The sequence below is a fragment of the Oryza sativa genome, chromosome 1 (assembly GCF_034140825.1).
Source record: "Oryza sativa Japonica Group chromosome 1, ASM3414082v1".
Taxonomy (NCBI): Eukaryota; Viridiplantae; Streptophyta; class Magnoliopsida; order Poales; family Poaceae; genus Oryza; species Oryza sativa.
Window position 1 is genome coordinate 28,788,569 of NC_089035.1, and position 22,083 is coordinate 28,810,651.

A 22,083-nucleotide genomic window follows, 5' to 3' on the forward strand; every position below is an offset into this window, starting at 1 on the left:
CAGTTTTTTCTCTATTTGTTTTCCTTTTTTTTCAATGTTAGGCTCCAAAATTATTTTTACTATTGACAACAAGCAATTAACAAGGAACTATGGATCAAAAAATTGCCGTTCATGCAGCGAGGATCAGCTCGATGATCCTCACCATTGTAGTGGTGTTTATGGGCACTAGACGACCATATCTGACGTGGTTTGATGTTTGTGCCCATGTGGTTTGAGATAATCTGAGGTGTGTTAGAGTTGCTCCTCCAAGCAGCAGATCCGATCTTGTATGAGGTGGGACCCATATCGACTGCATTGCTCACTGCGATGGTCATGGTGAACATGGTATGATCACAACTCAAATAAATTTGTTTCACTTTATATTCTCATCTATAATATGCATTTCAATTGATAAGTGCTTCTCTCTCATTTTAACTCATTTTTTTCCTCAAATGACTCCTTAATTTCGTTAATTGCTATTTGTTTTAATGTATGTGCTCATGTGTTGCACGTAGGGCATGAGTAGCACGTATTTGCTGGAGAACACCATCTCTGTGTTAGCATGGCTGGATGCAAATGGTACGTAATTGACATGGTGGTGCTATCAATATTTGTTAGCGCTCTTAGTGCTGAAAAGGCGCTAGGCATTATTTGTTAGCGCTCTTAGTGCCGTAAAGGCGCTAGGCATGCTGCGGCTTTTTGCATCCCCGATTTCTCGTGCAAAGGACTAGAGTCTACATATATATCAATGTCACCTCATGTTGAGGACTAGTAGTGTTATATATATGCATATCTATATTTACTTATGTTGAGGACTATAATTCTCAAAGTACACATTTATATATTTATCCTTATGTTGAGGATTGGAGGGGTAATTAGTGATTGGGGTTTAATTGGCAGCTAACAACACACGGCACCTGAATGACGGATTAGTATTCCACTAGAACACCACCACACCCTCTCTTCGTGGTATATCTACGACCAGACAATGGTGTAGCTCCACCCGTCTGCTTTGCCAAGGGGGCCTATGCCCCCCTCCCCCACTCCCCTGCACTCACAATGAACATACTTATCCAAAAATGAGTATACAATGTTGTTTGTTGTCCTTATTTTTTCAGAATACTTGTTGGTGTCATCTTATAGCCTAGCAACACAACCCACATTAGGTATGTATATTTCATTTTCTGTTGGCAATATGCATATGAACACATCACATATTTCTACTAATAATATAATTATGTAAGGAAAAAAGGGGTGAAACTATATTTTTTTTGAAAGGAGTCAAACTATATTTGTTTTTGTTCATAATGCATTATCTCTCTATAAGCAGTCACCACTTTTTTTTTTACTATCTGCCTCTTCTTATTTTTTTTCCCTTTTGTTTTCTTCACCGATATTATTATTTTTTCTATTTGGGGTAATTAGTGGTCGAAATTGGGTTTAATGGCAGCTAACAACCGCACGACACCTGAATGACGAATTAGCACCAGACAACGGTCTAGCTCCACCCGTCTGCCCGTCTGCCTTGACAAGGGGGCCTAGCACCCCGCGCCCTCACAATAAACATTACTTGTCGAAACATGAGTATATATTGTTGTTTGTTTACCTATTTTTTTTAGATACTTGTTGGCGCCATGTTGTAGCCTAGCAGCCACTATGGACACAACCCGCATTAAATATATTTCATTTTTTTGTTCACAATATGCATATGAATACATCACATATTTTTACTGATAATATAACTGTGTAAGGAAAAAAACAAAAAAAGTCAAACTATATTTGTTTCGTTGATAATGCATTATCTCTCGACAAGGAGTCACTCTCTTTTTTTTTACTAATATCTTCCTCTTCTTTATTTTTATCCTTTTTGTTTTCTTCATATCATCTTTTTCTCCATTGTTTTCTTTTTTTTTTCTCAATGTTAGGCTCCAATATTATTATTAATATTGACAACAAGCAATTAACATGCAACAATGGATCTAAAGATTGTTGTTCATGCAGCGAGGATCAACTCGATAATCCTCACCACCTAGTGGTGTTTATGGGCACCAGACGACCATATGCAAACATCTTTTCTCAGACTTCATCCTTCAAGATAATAAATAATCATTTTTTGTTCACTATTTAATTTGCTCAGTTGTAACTCAAAATGTACTAGATAGAAAAGATTATGTACGATGTATATGCCCCAAGAAGTGTTTCCATGTAGGTGCTCATGTGTTGCACGTAGGGCATGAGTAATGCAGTCTTGGCCACTGTCATGTTTGCTAGCATTGGCCACTGTCATTTTTGCTAGCCTTGGCCACTGTCATGTTTGCTGGAGAACATCTCATGTTAGCATGGCTGTATGCAAATGCTACATAATTGACGTGGTGCTATCGATATTTGTTGGCGCTCTTAGTGCAGTCAAGGCGCTAGGCATACTACGGCTTCTTGCATCTCAGATTTCTCGTATTGAGGACTAGAGTCTGAAAAATATCTATGTCACCTCGTGCTAAGGACTAGTAGTGTTATATATGCACATTTATATCTTCTTGTGTTGAGGACTATAATGCTCTAAGTACACATCTATATATGTATCCGTGTTGAGGACTTGAGTGGTAATTAAGTATCTCACCTACGTGGCTACGTCTACTCAACTAGGGAGGGTTTATGTTACCATGCAGACATCTACGTCTCACTACGATATGATTAGAGAAGATGTGGTAAAATCACTTAAATATATGATTAGAGATGTGATAAAAAAACTTAATATGCTCTGTAGCTTACCTCGCTTCTAATTAAGTTGTATTCCCTTGTTCGCACTGAATAAGGCGTGCACATATTTTAAGATTCAACACTTTAATGTTTCACCAATAATTATTTTATTATACTAAATTTTATTTGATGAAAATAGTATTATTAGATTAACTTTTGCATTTAGGCTGTGTTTGAATCTCCTGAAGATGAAGATGGAGATTAAGTGTTTTACGTAAAACGAGGTGGTAATAGCTTATGATTAATTGAGTTTTAATTATTACAAACTTGAAAAATGGATTAATCTAATATTTTAGAACAACTTTCATATAGAAAATTTTCATACGAAACGCACCGTTTAGCATTTTGAAAAAGCGTGCCACGAAAATCCAAAACTTTATCTCCCCCTCTGTTGGGTTCTGGAACAGGGCCTTACTTTCATATGATTATGATTTTGTTGCTACAAACATTATAGTATATGAGCAATTTAAAGTCAAATATTAGTTTTGGAGACCGCACTAAGTTTGATTGTGCCTTAGTGGGATGAAGGGAGTAACTAGCAGGTGCAGAGTCTGGAATTTATCAAAAGTGGGGATGAAACATATAGTTTATAAACTTTTTATGTAATTCTAACTAAATTTTAGTTTTTTTAAAAAGAAACATTATCACATATGACAGTATATGAGTCTAATAAACCAAGACATGGCATGTTAACTTGAATGGCAGGGTGGGATCAAACTCAATATATAATGGGTAACACATCCGCCAAAAGGCAACCGAGACATGGGCATTCATATTTACAGTTTTACACTGAAAGTGAAAGGTTCCTTAGTATTATGCACAATAAATCAATTGCCTTAAAACATGATGTAGTATGATGTTATCATCTGAAACATTCCTACATTCAGATAAAGTATGATCAATCCGATCAACCGGATAAAACAAGATAAAAACCATCAATATTTCCTATTAGCTTGGTCTATCGGAAATAATTCTATTTTTAATTTATGTTCAAGAGCACACCATATGCACCTCAGTCATACAATCCTTTTTGAGCTTGTTGTTTTCTTCTATGTAGAGATAAGTTCAAACTGATCATGCATAAACCTTGAAGACAAAATCAATGCCCATAAGGGAGGATTTCAGCAATTCACCAAAATGCAGAAACATAGTACATTCCATTATGGGGGCAATCAAACATGATTTATTGATTAGGACTAAGGTAAATAAACAAAAATAAAATGAAGAGTTGCATCACCGCCATGATCAATACAGCAAGACCATGCTCATGGCACTCTGGTTTTTATGCGTTCTGCAACTCACACTCAATGTTGGCTCTATTATCTTCATCTTTATGAATCTACCTTAAATAGTTTTAATATAAAGTAATTTCCACAAACACTACCTATAACAACAAAAAGTGCCAAATAGATAAATGTTTTTTTTTGCCTAGAAACACCGTTGGGCACTGATAAGAAGTGCAGATGGCCTAAATGGCATGTCAATGCTTCTTGAATTACTTCACGGAAAAAAATGAATTTAGAAGTAAGGCTAGAAATGTAACTCATCAATTGTCACCAAACTTTTTAACCCTAATTGCTCACATTCTATTATTGGCTCTCTGACCATGATATTGTCTACCAAATCATTCATTGCCTATTCTTTTATTTTTGTTGGAAAAAATTGTTTGCTAGCAGCACTGAATGTATTTCCCATAAATAAAAAGAACTATTATTAGGCGTTGGAGAAAGAATAAAAAACTGTAGCTAGTATTGTTACAAAGAACATGTTGATATGCTCCCAGCTATACATGCTGCAACTAAATTCAACAACACTACCTAGGGCGGATCTAGGAAAAGAATGGAAGGGGAGCTTATTCCCTTCTTCTTCCTCCAGCCCCCTACTCTTCCTCCTCTTCTCTTAATGGTGATCCAACGAGGTAGGGGGACTTAAGTCCCCCCTCCCCACACACACGTTGGATCCACCCTACTACCTACATAAGCTATGTAATGTGCATGCCATCATCTACAATAATTGAATGAAAAATACTTGTGAAGCTTCCCAAACACTGAATCCCCTCGAAACAACCATAAGTCAGACTTCATTTGCTGCATGGGAACTTGGCCTCTCCTCACTGTCGTTCCATGGATGCACCGCCTCCATCATCTTTCCATGTCGCAGCTCCATGGGGTTCTCCTCCACGAGAAACCATATCAGACTCTCAGTTGTACGTCCTCCTCCTCCTCCTCGCCCCTCCGCTAGCTCCGACTTCGGCCGGTGCTCGTCGGTGCTGAGTTGAGTCCTCGATCCTCACCCCTCCGACTCCCACCAATCGACCCCCGGCGAGGCAGTGACCCTCTCCCCGGCGACAACTCTCCTAGCTCGTGGATCGATCCAACATTTAAGGTAATTAAGTAAATACACAAAATAATTTTATTATTATTAGTTCATCAATGAGGAGAGCTGTCGTTCCCATGTGTCATTGGGAGAGCTATAGTTCATCAACTTTTAGGGAATTTGTAGTTCATCAACATTGAATCCCATGTGTTCGTCACCTACATCTATCTGCTCCTATGTGTTTGTTCATCAGCTCATCCGGCCAGGTAGAAATTCCTACATCTGGTGGGATCATGCATTTACAGTAGCTAGTGAGCTGAAATTTGATTCATTGAAGTGTAAGGTTCTACTGACAGATCCACCACTCAATCCTGTGAAAAAAGAAATGTTTTGATACACTGTTTGAGAAATAAAAACTTTCAGCTTGCTAGGTAGCTGGGGTAGGTCCAAGCTGTTCTTTCACTATATACTCGAGGGTTGCAATTTGCTCACTGGAGTTCTCAACTTCTCATACACTCTAGTGATGATGGTGTCACTTATATGGTGCCGGTACTAGTTTGATGGATTCTCTTATCCACATATTATGAAAGGAATGAATCGATCTGCCGACTTTGAGACAGTCCGGGAAATAATTAAATTGAAGCTATATATGCTATTTAAGCTATGATTACAAGCGTGAATGAATACGAGCTAGGACTTGAAAACACTATCCTTATCAAAAGCACACTCTTCTAGTTCCAGATGGAAGGGTAATATGATGAGGACACAACTAGCTCGGATATAACCATGACTACCTTATGCATTAATCAACCAAAGATGCATATGTTCTATATTAGATTTACTTGTTATATATTTGAACAAACATCGCTACACAATGAGTGTTGTGTGTTTTCGTTTGCAGAGGTACTTGCTTGGGTGGAAGAAAAGAGACCGTGTGTAAGGAATGCATGGATGATTAAATGTCACGCCCAGAAATTCACGAACCAGAATTTCTAAGCTGAATGTGCATTAAATCCTTGTCCAGGACCAGCCAGGGTACACAAACGACAATTGTTGACATACAGATCCACGTCTTACAAAAATAGAAAAGATTACAAATGCAGCGGAAAAGATAAAAGCGAGCTAAACCGGGAAGCTTGACTTCAGCAGCGGGGCGACTCCACTCCACAGGCAATCCTTGACGGCAGCGACGAAACCAACTTCGACAAAACAGCTCCCACTAGGAAAATCTTTAGCTCTGGTGTGGGGGAAAAGAGATCAAGATTGAGTACTACCCACTGTACTCAGCAAGTCATACCGGAAGAGGAGGTATGATGCAGGATATATCCAAAGGAGGCTAAAGGTTCTTTTGCATAAAGCAGGCATTTAAAATCAGAAGTTGAAAGCAGTAAAACAGTTGTAGTAATTAATCAATATTAACCAATTACTGTCCAACGCTACACCACGTTGCAACAGGCCCAACCAACCACCTGAACTACACCAGTTCATTAAGCTAAACTAGGGTAAGACTAATCACGGTGAATCTGGTTGATCGCCCATAACCGCGAGCACGGCTATTCGAATAGTTTTACTCTGGCCAGAGGTGTACAACTGTACCCACAAGACACGATTCCACACATGTCGCCATGCCCCGAAGTATCACCATGATACTGCAAAGGGGGAAATCGTGACAAGACCCTCCGCATAACCCTCCCCTAACCATCCACACCACGCTAAGGTTTCATCCCTACCCCTCAAAAGGCAGTGGGCGGTCCCCTCTTGCACCATGGTGAATCCGGCAGCTGGATAACCGGACACCCCGGCCGACCCAACTCCATTACGCCCACCCTCGCCACCGGTGCCTAGGAAAGGGTCGAGCTATACTTCAGATTAAGCAGTTACCCACTCCCGCTTGTGGTAAGCACGGTAAGTCTCCCAGGGTTTCCCGTGAACCGGTCCTTAATTGTCATGAGTGCGACCAGCAAAACCATGCACCCACAGCCCACCAATCAGTGTATTTTAATTAACTAACACCATTACGGTGGCACCAAACCAAAACTATGCTAATAGTCAAAGTCTGTAATAATGTGATCCCCATTTGTGTACTAGTTGAGCTAAGCATGACTAAGCATTTCCTAAACCAACATCTAGTCATTTTGATACCCAAGTTATCAATGGCATAAGGTAATCAATATATGGCTGAGTAATAGGACCCATCCCACGTGACATTGTAAAAGAATGCAACATTTAATAGAAATGCGGGATATTTGTAAATTGGGTACAATATGATCAATTGTAATGCATGACTTGCCTTGCTCTCGCACTGATGAGACCTCAGCAACGTCTTCAAGAAACCGCGGATCGACGAAACAGCCGAAATCTACGCGACAAACAGCAAAACATGCTATAAGACTACTGAAACAGGAAACAAAACCATTTTTAATAGATTCTAGGGATTTTTATGAATTTACTGAGACTTGAATGGACTTAAACGGAGCTCGGATGAATTACTTATGAATTTTAGAAGATAAACTGTGTTTTTACTAATAAAGGAATATCCTTATTCGATTTATTGCGCAATAATACCCAGGGCTGATGTTAGCGAGGGGGGGGGGGCAGCGCCGACAGGTGGGGCCCACGGGTCAGCGGCTCAAAGGGGGTGGTCCACCGTGGACCGGGTCCACGGGGCCGGTGTGGTGGTGTACCACGTGGCGCCGACGTGGCACCACGTGGCTGGCCACGCGGGCCATGGGATGGACGGCCACAATCGGCCGAGGGCTGATCGGGCGGCTGGGGACAGGCGGCGCTAAGGCCAGCCCGGGCATGGCACACGGCGGCGGCCGGCGACCGGCGACCGGCCAGCGGCAGCAGCCGGCGAAGGCGCAGACGACGGCGACCGACGTGGAAGTGGCGGCTCACGGCCGAAGGGTGGCGGCGCGGCGGTAGCGGGAGGAAAGAGAGGAAAGGCTAAAATAGGAGGCGGGAGGCCTTACCGGCGACACAGCGGCCGGAGCGGAAGGCGAAGGCGGCGACGACGACCTGGCGAGAGGAGGGGCGGACGAGCGGTGGCGACACCTAGAGGAGGGGAGGAGAGGAGTTAGGAGTAGGGAAAATGACCACGGCGGACGCCATTGACGACCGGGGGCGGAGGGGAGGGAAAAACTCACTGGCTCGCGAGGGGAGATGCGTTCCGATGGGATTCCGGCAACGCGAGGCGGCGGTCGGGAAAGCTCTTGCGGCGGCGAAGCTAACGGCGGAGGCGGATTGGCACGGCGGCGACTCTAGCGGCGGCGGCACGCGGCCGAAGGTGGCGGCAAGCGGCGGCGCTAGCGGCGAGCGGCGCGAGCATGATAGGAGGCACGTGAGAGGGCGGCGAGAGCGGAAAGGGGGAAAGGAGGCTCGGGGGAGCGATTTCTAGGGCACGGGAGGGGCGGAAACGGCCGGGGATGGCCCCTATTTGGCCGGAGACGTGGAAGAGTGGAGAGAGAAAGGGGACGGGATTCAAATCGAATCCCGCCGATTTGCGGGCGCGCGCGTGAGCAGGAAAGGCGGAGGAGCGGCGGGCGACGATGTGGGCACGGCGCGTGGACGCGGAGTGGGCGCGGGAGACGCGGACGGCGACGTGGGAGCGGCGGTTGGAGCTCCAGCTTCAACGGCTGGAGGTGGGAGACGACCGACAGGTGGGCCCCACCTGTCGGCGCCGGAAGGAGAGAGGGAGGGAGGGAGGACTTCGGGGAGGGAAAGGGAGGAGCAGGCCGGCCCAGCAAAGAGGGCGCGCAGGAGGGAGGTTGGGCCGACGGCCCAACAAAGAAAAAGAAGGGAAAGAAAAAGAAAAGGAAAAAGGAATTTCCCTGGGATTTAATATTGCAGTTTATGAATTTTAATGGGTTAAAATTATTTATAGGGCTCTGAAAATTCCACTAAAAATCCCGTTAATCAATTGTGACATGTGGAACCCAAGAAAAATCCCACAATGCCATTTCCAATTATTAATTGCATTTATTAATTAGGGATTCAACTCTAGGTTAATTAGAACAATTTCTCCGGACGATTTATTTAACAAATTTTTTTTAAAGCAACGGAAAGGGGAAACTTCCGGGCGTGACATTAAAGAAGTTGATTGGGGACCAAACCAAGACCTTCTCCAGGTCCACTTCCATCTCACCACTTCACTTTTGGTCCATAGAAGACAAGATATAAAGTTCTACACGTTTTGGATTCGGATTCGGGCCTCCTGACAGCATGAACTTCAAACGGACCTAGCAGCTGATCTAGAAGGAATTTGGAGCCCATGAGTACTTGTTGGAAAGCTTATGGAGTGTACTTTTAGATGGTTTTAGTCCCACGTCAAAATTCCAACCGAGCTGTTGGGAATCTGCAAAAACAAGCTATGTATCTCATCCAGTCCAAATCTGGTTTGGGTTTTGGGCCTTGTAATTGTGTCGTGGGCTTAGCCCAAGGGGGTGCACCCTAGGGCAACCCTAGGACGTTCCTAATCATATTTATTTAGTAGCCGTCACCGTTTAGAGTCGGATTTTGCTTAGATTAATCTGTCAAGAAACAGTTTCGCCGCTAGATCGGTTTGTGGAACCCTAAATTCGAGTGCTTAATCATTCATATGCATTTGTGTTCTTCGATTCGCTTGCAGGGATCAGCCTTCTCGGCGAGGTCAACGGTTTTGGCACGGTTGATAACCAGAGGAGACGTGGTGCTACGATTGCGGGGCTCAAGAGTGTGAGTCAAGTTTCCGCCAAATTGATAGTTATCAATACCTATTGGATGATCGGGACCTAACATCCTCATCATAATATAATCAAAGTGGGCACTGAACGGTTTTGAGCTCCTGGGGCTCTTTTCACTCCTGAACTCATAGATGTTGAGGTTGATGGAATGGCAAATATGGCGTTCCGTTGCGTTCATGAAATGGACTTCGACAACAGGATGTATGACAATTTATCAACATATATCGTACCGTCCTGAGTGGAGGAAGTACCATGCATGTATCCTGGTCTGCCAACTTCAAGTTGGCTAGAGATTAATGCTTGAACACTATCTTCATGTGGCTGTGAAGGGAAACAAAGATATATGGCTGGGTTGAAGAAATTGTGTTTATGGATGGAGGATTCGCCACAAAGAAAACACATGGTTTTACCTGGGTCGTGCAGTACTCACTGGAATCCTAATTTCTGGATATTACAGACAAGAATACCAGGAAGAAACCTAGCTTGCGTGCCTAAGGAAGTGTGGACAGACATAGCCCTCGAGTGGAAACATGCAGTTCCTATGATCCTAGCTAGATTCTCATCAACTACGGATGTGAAAGGTTAATTCTCTCTGTTCTGTTGCAGAAAAAAGGAAACCATATGTGGGGACAACCAATTTAGGCTCGGTGTCCCAAATATCCACTCGTGATTGTCTATGATTTTGATCACGCACAGATTGATATACAGAACAACTTTCAATTATTTCAAATTTGTTTTACATAAGACTAGCTATTACAACTCTTAAAGGTAAAAAGATCCAAACTAAAATCCTTATTTGAAATTCAAGGAAATTCCAAACTACTAAACTCCACAGGCAAAAGCTCAAGTGTAGAGCAAGCCTAGAAAAACTCGTCGCTGTTGTAGACCTTGCTACCTTCTGGGGCTTCTTCAAAACACGATTCTTCTATATGTCAAATTATGCAATAGTGAGTACTTATGTACTCACAAAGACATTATAAATAATTAAATGCAAAGAGATATGAGTAAAAATATTTCGATGATGTAGAAGTCATATAACATGCTTATCATTTTATGTATAAACCAATGAAAAAGCAAAGCATCAATAAAATCATATATCATCTTTACTCTCAAATTTTTAACTTTAAATCTACTTATACCAAAAGAAGAGGAATCACCCATGACATATCTCCATGACCGAGAGCATGGTGTATTCGAATATGGTACGACTCTGTAGTGTCTGCCCAGCTTTACCCATACGATGTGAACAGTTTGCAAGGTTGAAAACACCATAGCCGTTTGAGAGTCTCACTTACTACTAGTTACTGCACAGTGGGGTCTGGGCTCATCATAATTGTCGAACTCTTGCCAGGCCTAGGCAAGGTTAGTTTTATCGTCATACTTTCATGAGGCCCACTGTTGTAAAACATGCCCCTACCTCCGTACACATGTTCACCCCAAAACCGTTCCTAATGAACCAACCAGCAGTCTTTCAGATAGTGGGACAATGTACTAGGCGAAGTCCAATTGCTTGGTCATGTGGATGGGCACAAACTATGTCATTTTCCATGGTATAAGGGGGTAATTTATAATCCAGTTAAACCATCAAAACTATCTCAAATATCCAAACATTCCATAACCATAATTTCAACATTCACAACCTTCAATATTCATAAACTTCAACATTCATAACCTTCAAGTCAGAAATTCTCATTTTAACCGGATTCCTAAGCTTGTAAAGATGTTTGAAAAATAAACCACATAAAATGATGTCCAATGCATCTTTCTATAATCTCATGTGACAATGCTTGAAAGCCATAAATATTATTCTAGATCACCACAATGCTATTTTGAATTATAAATCTACCCATGAGATGCTAAAAGAGTATGGTATAATATGGTAAATAAATTACTAAAAAAGTATAATATGATTAACTCAAGCATAAAGCAAACATTGAACTATATTAAGTCTTGCCTTGGTCGCATCGGTCCAAATGGCATTTATCAGCACAGAAAACAGAAGGCATGCATAACAAGTACTACAAAGCAGAATTTAGAATTAACTTGTCGATGCATAGAATTAACTACATCATTGCAACGATGGTGCGGAGAGGGCAAGATAGAGGATGCGCTACTAGCTGCGGTTGGTCGCGTTGTGCTTGTCTAGTACGTTGGTTGTAGGCACTTAGGCTGACTTATATATGGCGAGAATAGAGAAAATGAGATTTGATGGTTCAAATTGGTGACGACAAGCAACCCAAAACCATGGAAATCAAGAGGGTGAAGATTGTCGTTCACGTGGCGAGTATGTGCTCGATGATCCTCGTCATCGGGGTAATGTTTATCATTTATATCCCGACATTTATGTCAAGCCTTTTTCCTACAAGTTAGTGCCCGTTGGAGAGTTTGTTCCCATTTTTTCGTGGTTTTGTTGCAAGTTAATTTAGAGAGTTTCTTTAGTGTTGTTGTTTACTAAAGCCTATGTCCTACAAGTTAGTGTCCGTTGGAGAGTTTGTTCCCACTTTTTTGTGGTTTTGTTCCAAGTTAATCTAGAGAGTTTGTTTCATTGTTATTGTTTACTAAAATTATTTAGTTACCACGGCTGATATGCTTACCGACCTTATGGAGATCGCATCTCACTATGAGCAGCTTTTGTGAGAGAGAGAGACAGAGAAAAAAGGAGTAGATCGACCAAGATGATCTTGAAGATAGCAGGTGTTTTTGTCTTACTTCTGGTTATCAGTCCTATTACTTTTGCTACTGATACTACTAGGGGAGGTAAATCAATCTCATCTTAATCAATACTTTTCTCACAATCTAGCTTTGCTTCTCTTCCTAATTACTTGTGCATGCATGCACTTCTGTTTGTATTGTGTTAGCTTCTCTTCCTAATTACTTGTGCATGCATGCGCTTCTGTTTGTATTGTGTTTTTGTTGCAAGTTAATTTAGAGAGTTTGTTGTTTAGTGTTGTTGTTTACTAAAGCCTATGTCCTACAAGTTAGTGTCCGTTGGAGAGTTTGTTCCCACTTTTTCTCCGTTGGAGAGTTTGTTCCCACTTTTTCGTGGTTTTGTTCCAAGTTAATCTAGAGAGTTTGTTTCATTGTTATTATTTACTAAAATTATTTAGTTACCACGACTGATATGCTTACCGACCTTATGGAGATATGATTTATATCCCTACATCTTATGTCAAGCCTATGTCCTACAAGTTAGTTTTTGTTGGAGAGTTTGTTGTGATACCTGTTAATTCTTATTTTGGATGATTCGTTTTTGTCATCCTGTTATCTATTTTCTTTTAAGTAATATCTGTTAACTCAAAGTGTTGTAATTAACCAAAATAAATGGTAGATTGGTTATCTGATCCTACTATTTTAAATGTTTGATCAATTGATTCAAATAGTGATGTTTATTTCTATAGGTTCCCCCATCACTTTAGCTTAAACGTGACGACGAGCAACCCACAACCATGGAGATGAACTATTTATATAAGGTACCCTTTGTTCTCTATAAGGTACCCTTTGTTCTATGAGCGGAGCGTAGGGGGGCATGTGCCCCCATTGTCCCCTTGTGGCTTCGCTCCGTTGCATCATTGCAGTGATGGTGCGGAGAGGGCAAAAAGGCGCTACTAGCCACGTTTGGTTGCTTGTCTAGTGAGTAGGTGGTAGGCGTTTAGGCTGACTTATATATAGCGATATTAGAGAAAATAAGATTTGATGGTTCGAATTGGCGACGACGAGCAACCCAAAACCACGGAAATCAAGAGGGTGAAGATTGCTGTTCACGTGGCGAGGATGTGCTCGATGATCCTCGTCATCGGGGTAATGTTAATCATTTATAACCCAACGTCTTATGTCAAGCCTATGTCCTACAAGTTAGTGTCCGTTGGAGAGTTTGTTCTCATTTTTTGTGGTTTTGTTCTAAGTGAATCTAGAGAGTTCATTGTTGTTGTTTACTAAGATAATTAGTTACCATGGCTGATATGCTTACCGACTTTACGGATATATGATTTATATCCCGACGTCTTATGTCAAGCCTATGTCCTACAAGTTAGTCTCTGTTGGAAAGTTTGTTCTCACTTTTTCGTGGTTTTGTTTCAAGTTAATCTGGAGAGTTTGTTGTTCAGTGTTTTTTGTTTACTAAAATAATTAGTTACCATGACTGATATGCTTACCGACCATACGGAGATATGTCTTGGTGGATATGTGGTTTGAGGTGCTTTGGGGTTGTTAGAGTTGCTCTTACGGAGATATCTTGGTGGATATCTGGTTTGAGGTGCTTTGGAGTTACTGGAGTTACTCCTCCAATTAGCACACTAGTTCTTTTGCGGCGTGAGACACATATCCACTACATAGCTTATCATGATGGTTATGATCAACATGATATGTTCACTGGCTCAAATAATCTCTTTGTACTTTATACTCTCTTGATTAATGTGCATATAGCATGACAATAATCAATAAATTCTACTCCCTCAGTTTCAAAGAACAAGTATTAATGTTTGTTTAGCAAAAATTGAGAATAAAATAAAATTTATTCAATGTCTTTTCCTTGTATCCCTCTCCAATCAATGATGGATCAAAATAAGCCTGGGCAATAAATGGAGTAGTAAAGCACTAATAACATTTTACTACTTTCCTCATAATGTCTAGCAAATACATTTTTAAACAATAGTGGATGAGGGTACTTGGCTTTGGAATAGTGTCAAGGAAATTATTTATAAACTGACTATATTTTGGAAATGGATAGAGTTAATTAATGCTTTGATTATATGGGCCTCAATGTTGGCCATGCAAATGAGGTCTTACAACTCACTTCCCCCCCCCCTCAAACACCCCTGTCAGGTGGGTGCAATTTAGTGCACGAACTTGCAAAATGCTCATTTTGGTGCATAAACTTGTCTGGTACATAAACATATATTTGAGAAGATTGCTATTAGACATACACCTCTCAATAAAAAATAGAATAGGATATAGTGATAGTAGAGAAAGATTAAAAAATTTGAGCAATGATAGAAGGGTTAGAAATATATGAAATTCATTGTTTCCATGATGAAGGATAAAGTAGAGACTAAATTTATAGATATTGCATTTCTTATGCATACTCACTACATGTACGCACGTCACATCCTAATCAACATCAGCTTCGTAAAATTAACATTGCTAAATTATTTTGGTCCTCGTTCACACGAACTAGCTAGACAAGTTCATGTACTGAAACGAGCATTTTACAAATTTATGTACTAAATTGCACCCACCTAACAAGTTTTTGTACCGCCAATGCAATTTACTCTTAAGTTATATCTTTGTTCATGCATGTGCTCATGTGTTGCACGTGAGGCATGGCTAATTGCAGCCTTAAGCACTGCCCTGCTTGCTAGACAGCATGATCTTGGCATTAGCGTGGTTGAGTGCACACGGTTCCTAGTTGGATCTATGCTAGCGGTGATTGTTGGAGTTGATTTCCTCATTCTGAGAAGTAGGAGGATCTATAAAACTATACATAGTTCTATATATACACGTATTTCTCATGTTGAGGATTAGGATGGTAAATGTACACAGACGTCTCGTACTGTTATGTGCACGTCTACGTCTGTTTGTGTTAGGACTATATACACATCTACATCTCGTGCTAAGGATTGCATTTCATATTAAGTTTGATATCCTTATACTACAAATGATAATGCATTTTTTATTTTGGATGATTCGTTTTTGTCATCCTGTTATCTATTTTCTTTCAAGTGATATTTGTTAACTCAAAGTGTTGTAATTAACCAAAATGAATGGTAAATTGGCTATCTCATCCTAATATTTGAAATGTTTGATCATTTTATTCAAATAGTGATGTTTATTTCTATAGGTTCCCCTCCACTTCGTGCATAGGTGATATGCGCTTAGGTTGACTTATATATGACAAAATAGAGATTAGAGAAAATAAGTGTGATGGTTCAAATTGGCGATGACGAGCAACCCAAAACCATGGAGATCAAGAAGGTGACGTGGCGAGCATACCTCGATGATCCTCGTCATCGGGTTAATGTTTATCATTTATATCCCGACGTCTTATGTCAAGCCTCTGTCTACATGTTAATGTTTATTGGAGAGTTTGTTCCCATCTTGTCATGGTTTTATTCAAGTTAATCTGGAGAGTTTGTTCAATGTTATTGTTTCTAAAATAATTAGTTACCATGACTGATATGCTTATCGAACTTAAAAAGATATGTCTTGGTGGATATGTGGTTTGAGGTGTTTTGGGGTTGATGGAGTTGGTCCTTCAAGCAGCACACTAGTTCTTTTGTGGCGTGGGACACATATCCACTACCCTGCTCACCATCATGATCAATATGATATGTTCACTGGCTCAAATAATCTTCTTGAACTTTGTACTCTCCTCGGTGGCTGTCACGCCCAGAAATTTAACCCAAATTTCCAGACTATTTTGCGTATTAAATCCCTATCCAGGACCAGCCAGGGTACACAAAACGACAAGTAATATACAGTTCCAAACGTAAATAAAGCGTAAAATACTTACAGAAGAGGCACTTAGTCCTCACACCGAAACAAAAGCAGCAGCAGCGGAAAAAGGCGATCCTAGCGGGGCTTCAGCTCCACTCCCACTCCACAGGCAAAACTCAACTGGGGTCTGAGCCTTGGTCTTCTAATTCCATCTTCAGCTCAGAAGCACTACACTTCTGAAAAGGGGGAATAATAGCAAGGCTGAGTACAACCACCGTACTCAGCAAGCCACACCAACGATGCAGACGTGCAAGGGGATACAAGGAGGGGTTTGTGGCTATTTGCAGAAAGGCAGTTGTAAAACACTTTATTGAGCAAAACAGTAAAACGGTTGGGTAATTAAAGTAATATTGAATCTCCACTGATCAACGCTACACCACGTTGAACAGGCCCAACCAACCCACCTGAACCACAGTGTATTGGGTCGATTTATTAAGATGGGACTAATCACGGTGAATCTGATCGATCGCCCATAACCGCGGGCATGGCTATTCGAATAGTTTTACTCTGGCCAGAGGTGCACAACTGTACCCACAAGACACAACCCACCGACATGTCACCGCGTCATCATGTGCCCATGATGCACACGTCACCATGTCGAGTGATTGTGACGAGACCCTTCGCATAACCCTCCCCTAACCATCCACACCACGCTAAGGTTTCACCCCCACCCCTCAAAAGGCAGTGGGCGGTCCCCTCTTGCGCCGCGGTGAATCCGGCAGCTGGACAACCGGACACCCCGGCCGACCCAACTCCATCACGCCCACCTTCGCCACCGGTGCCTAGGAAAGGGTCGAGCTATTCTTCAGATCAAGCAGTTACCCACTCCCGCTTGTGGCAAGCGCTGTAAGTCTTCCAGGGTTTCCCGTGAACCGGTCCTTAATTGCCATGGGTGCGACTCACAAAACCATGCACCCACAGCCCACCATTCAGTCGCATTTTAGTTGGATAATTACGACCATGAAACATGGCCAGATGTCACGAGCACGCAGCTCAACAAGATACTAGAATGTCTAATATTGCAATTATCCCATCGACTGAGCTAGTGGTAATTAAGCATGGCTAAGCATATAGTTCTAGCTAGGTCATCAAAGTAACACAAGCTAGGCGATTTATTACCCACGGTTGACAAAGGACAGATATCAAGTAAACATGGCACAAGCGAGCAGATAGGTAAACCCTGATCCCATGTAATTAGCAAAACATGCATATTGATTTGCAAACGGTAAAACATTTATAAATTGGGAACAACATGCTCAAGGGGAATGTGTGACTTGCCTTGCTTCTTCACTTGGATCTTCTGAACTCTTACCCTTGCGAACGCGAACTTCCGGAACGACGGAAACTACACGCTGGCACGCAAAACGAGGAAAAACTCTAATAAAAACCAAGGAAACAGTACATAAAAAGTAAACAAACATGTAGAGCTCAATTTTAGATGAATTTTGCAAGTTGAATGGCTCAATTCGGAGTTCGAATGAATTAGATATGAATTTTAGAAGTTTTGAGCCATTTAAATGAATTTCTAGAATTAAACTCGATTTATTGCGCAATTATTATTTATTTTTACAAAGGAAATGGTCCTCGCTGACGTCAGCAAAGGGGCGGCCGGCGCCGACACGCGGGCCCCACACGTCAGCGAGTCAAAGGGGGAGGGCGCACGGTGGACATGGTCCACACATGGCCTCGGGTGCGCGTCCACCACGTGGACGGCCCAGATCGGCCCAAGCCGATCGGGCGGCTGAGGAGAGCGGTGGCCGGGCACGGGCACAGCCGGGGCTGGCCCGACCGACCATAGAGGGCGGCGGCGCGCAGTCACCGGCGACGGCGGGCGGCACAGGGAGCGGCGGCGCGCAGCGCGGGAAGCGGCGAGAGGAAACGGAGGCAGTGAGGGAGAGGGAGGTGGCAGAGCTCACCGAGGGGCACGGCGACGGCGAGAGCAGCCGGCGGAGGGAGGCGGCGGCGCTCCACAGGTCGACAAGGAGGAGGGGCTCCCGGCGGCGGAAGGCGGCGACCGGGCGGCGGATGGGGAAGAGCGGGACGCGGCGAAGCCGGCGATGCAGCCGATGCGTCGCAGCGGCAGCCGGGGTGAAGGCGAACGGCGACCGGAGGCGGAAAAAGGCGGCCGGTAGGGTGGTATGGCGGGGAGGTAGTTCTGGTGGTGGAGGGGAAAAAGGGATCGGTGGCCGGGCTTGCCCGCGCGGCGGCGAAGCCGGCTGCGGTGGTGGCAGGGCGCGGGAGCGGCTCAGGCGGCGACGACATGCGGCTGGAGGCGGTTTAGGGTGGTGGCGACTCGGGTGCATGGTGGAAGGGGAGTTTCGGCGGAGGTTTGTGCAAAAGGAGCGGTGGCCAATGTGCGGCGAGGCATGGCGAAGCCGGTGGTGTAAGCGGCGCAGCGCGGCAGTGGCTACGGCGACGGCGGCGTGCAGCCGGAGCTCGCCGGAAAGCAGCGGAGCGCGGGCTCGCGCGGGGAACACGGGAGAGGTAACGAGGAGCTCGGGGAGGAGAGGGAAACGGAAGAGGAGAGCACGAGGGTGCTTTTTATAGGCTCGGGGAGGAGAAATCGTGGCCGGACGTGGCGGATTTGAAGCGGCAACGGCCGGCGACGTGGGCGACATCGTGGCGGGTGTGGCGGCTCGGCGTGGCGTCGATTCCCGCGGGGAGAGAGGGGGAGTGGGGCGGGATGTGGTCGCGAGGTGGAAGGGGACTCGGGTCCACGCCGGTTGGGACGAAGGGAGGCGCGGGATCGGCGGAGGGAGTGGGCGGCGTGGCCGACGGTTGGAGCTGGCCGGAGGTTGGGGATGACAGGTGGGGCCTCGGGTCCCACCTGTCGGGGAGAGAGAGAGAGGGGAAAACGGGCGAGGGAGGTAAAGCAGACTTGAGGGAGAGAGAGAGCTGAGCGGGCCGAGGGAGAAGGCCGGCCCGAGAGGGAGAGAAAAGGGCGCGCGGGCCGAGGGAGGGAAGGAAGACTTGGGCCGAAAATGGCCCAAAGAGAGGAAGGGGGATTTTATTTGTTTTCTTTTTATTTTAATTGATGCAATGATCTTTGTGCTATTAAAACTATTTCTCGAGCTCCGAAAATTCACGGAAAATTCCGGAGAGTACATTAGGGCACAAAGAACATTACAAAATATTCCCGGCCAATGATTTTTAAAGGAAAATTTCAAATTCTCCCATTATTTTACTTGATTAAATTGATTTATCTTTTATTTAATTTCTAGAAAATGCATTATTAATTGATTTTTAATCCCGAACGAAAATCGGGGCGTTATAGTGGCTCATCGATATATTGTAGAAAGAGACACTGTCAGTAGCAAATCGTTGAACTGAGACAAACTCAGTGGCATATAGTAGATTCTCTTTTCTTTTTTACAGGTGTTCGTGCGTTGCCACTGGGGAAATTGATGTGTTCCAGCACACGAACAACGAAAATTGGTAAAATAAAAAACATCCACATCGTTATTTCTGTTGTGGTTTAGAATAATTGTAGTCATCTGGATCATATATTTGAATGAACGATATCATTCATAGACTTTAGAAATAATTATTGATCATAATTATACTTAACTATAGAAGATAACTGATGTATCAAAATAATTATTGATCATAATTATACCTAGCTATAGAAGATAACTAAGGTATTGAAGTAAGACTTGAAAAGACTTATACAGAATAATCTTCATGTACGCATAAAGGCAATATAGAAGCTTACATTTACATAGAATCATTCACGAATGGGCCTGGAGAGTGTCTAATAAGAATATAGCATACAGCAAGCTTGCAACAAAAAGGAGGAACAAACATCCATCTATACATGGGCCATGTGTTGATGTGAAATTTCTTCGTGACACTTGAAGTCCTGGGAGATTTGCTTAGCTCCAGTGCAGGTCCTAAATTATCAGGTTTGGGCGTGCCAGTCAGTTTGATCCTGCAACTGACAAGATAGATAAATTGATAATCAAAGAACCAATCAGCCAATAAGCCGATGTTGATATGGTCTTGAATAATCGGTTATATGTCCGATGTAAATTCTAACGCTTAGATAAATAATGATATAAAGACAATAGAAGAACTTGAACAATCAATCCAATCGACCGATGATAATATGATGAAGTAGATGTCCAATGATATGCGCCGAAGTTGTATTGATCGAGAGATAGATTACAAAGAAATATCCATGGGTATATACTAGTTCATATCGGACATGACACATGTTTCCTAAAGACAAAAGGAAACATACAAGTCCTAATCGGACACTAGACAAAACTTTCTAAAGATAAGGGAAAATTACTAAACTCTACCTAATTAATAGATAGAATTAATCTGCCACACCATGGTATTCATGACTCCTTGAACTCAGACACTTCTGGATAATCTTTCCATCGGCTAATTGTGTTCTTTCCTTAACCGAATCCACTAAAAAATCTTACCAAATTTTAGCGTTAACAACCTGGTATATAAAGCATACATAAGAATCCCTAATCAATAGTATATAACCAAAAAAAGAGCATATATCACAGAAATATCGGTTAACACACATAATTTGCTTGGCACATGTATATATACAATATATGTGATATTACAAAAGGTGAAGCAGATGCAATAACTCTTAACATTTTGTACGAATCATCGCAACAAAATATCTTTTGAGCTAATAGAGTGAAAGAATGTATGAACATGAAAGGCTTAATTCTGCAAGAAGTGATTTCAAAGACTTGGAAAAATAAAGTTCAATCCCTCTACAGAAAAAATAAGAAACGTAAAATGAAATGTCAAAGTTCAAACTTTCAAAGCAATAAAAAAGTGTAGTTCTATTTTTATCTCTTTGTGTGAGTGTGTTGGGGGGACAAGACAGGATCCTATATTTTGAAAGAAACATTATGGACATCATACAATTACTAAGAGAACCTTGACATAGATAAAAAAGAGAACCTTGACATAGATAAAAACTTCTAATTCAGTATACATACCTCATTATCATCTGTTTATGTATTGAAATGCTAAAATAATTAGAATAAGGCCAATCAATATAACACGAGAATCCTAAATAGTATTGAGCAGTATTGTAGAAAACCTGAAAATGCGAAGAAATAAACAAAACACGCAATAGACAGATCATATTTAATAGTGCTCAAGTGTGAATAACAAACATCAAAGGGTGGCAAAGAAAGTTCGGTAACAAATTTGAGACCCCCCCCCCCTTTTTTTTTTTGAAGAAATAGCAAATTTGACCTTGAGAAGAGAACATGAATAAACAGTACAATAGCATGTGTTAATTCTATGGTACATACATCAAGTACAGAGCTATGAGAAAACATACACAAGCCATTTGTTTTTAGTTGATACTTTTATGTTATTTTTGTTTATGAGTACCCTGATTTCCTACCTGCTTTTTATTAGCACCCCTAAATTTTGATATTGCATTGCGCTAGCCACTAGCCATATGCATGTAAGCATGCAACCGATAGTCAACTAATTTTATGCCTTATATGTAATCTTACCGTTGATATGCAAATTTCCAAGAGAAAAAGGGACAAGCAAATAGACTTGCTCCAATTTATCCCATGGACTTTCTAAAGAGTAGCTGGGAAATGAGTTTTCTTTTTGTTTTGCTGTGCATCTGAATGGTTTCTAAACCTATATGCTTTACTTGGGGATGGTTTCTAAACCTATATGCTTTACTTGGGGGTGATATGGATGTCGTTTTAGCTTGGCTAGCTCTATCATTGCTCTAGTTTCACTTCGCTCGGCTTGGAGATGGCATCTTGTGGTGGCATCCCAGATATTCTCATCATGTAGCCCTTTTTATATTTTTCTC

At 42.3% G+C, this 22,083-nt stretch overlaps 1 pseudogene; it reads left to right on the top strand.

The window, feature by feature from the left end:
• The first annotated feature begins 306 nt into the window (after positions 1-306).
• LOC136355471 (actin-related protein 2-like) lies at positions 307-10,288 on the top strand (annotated as a pseudogene).
• Positions 10,289-22,083: the final 11,795 nt, after the last annotated feature.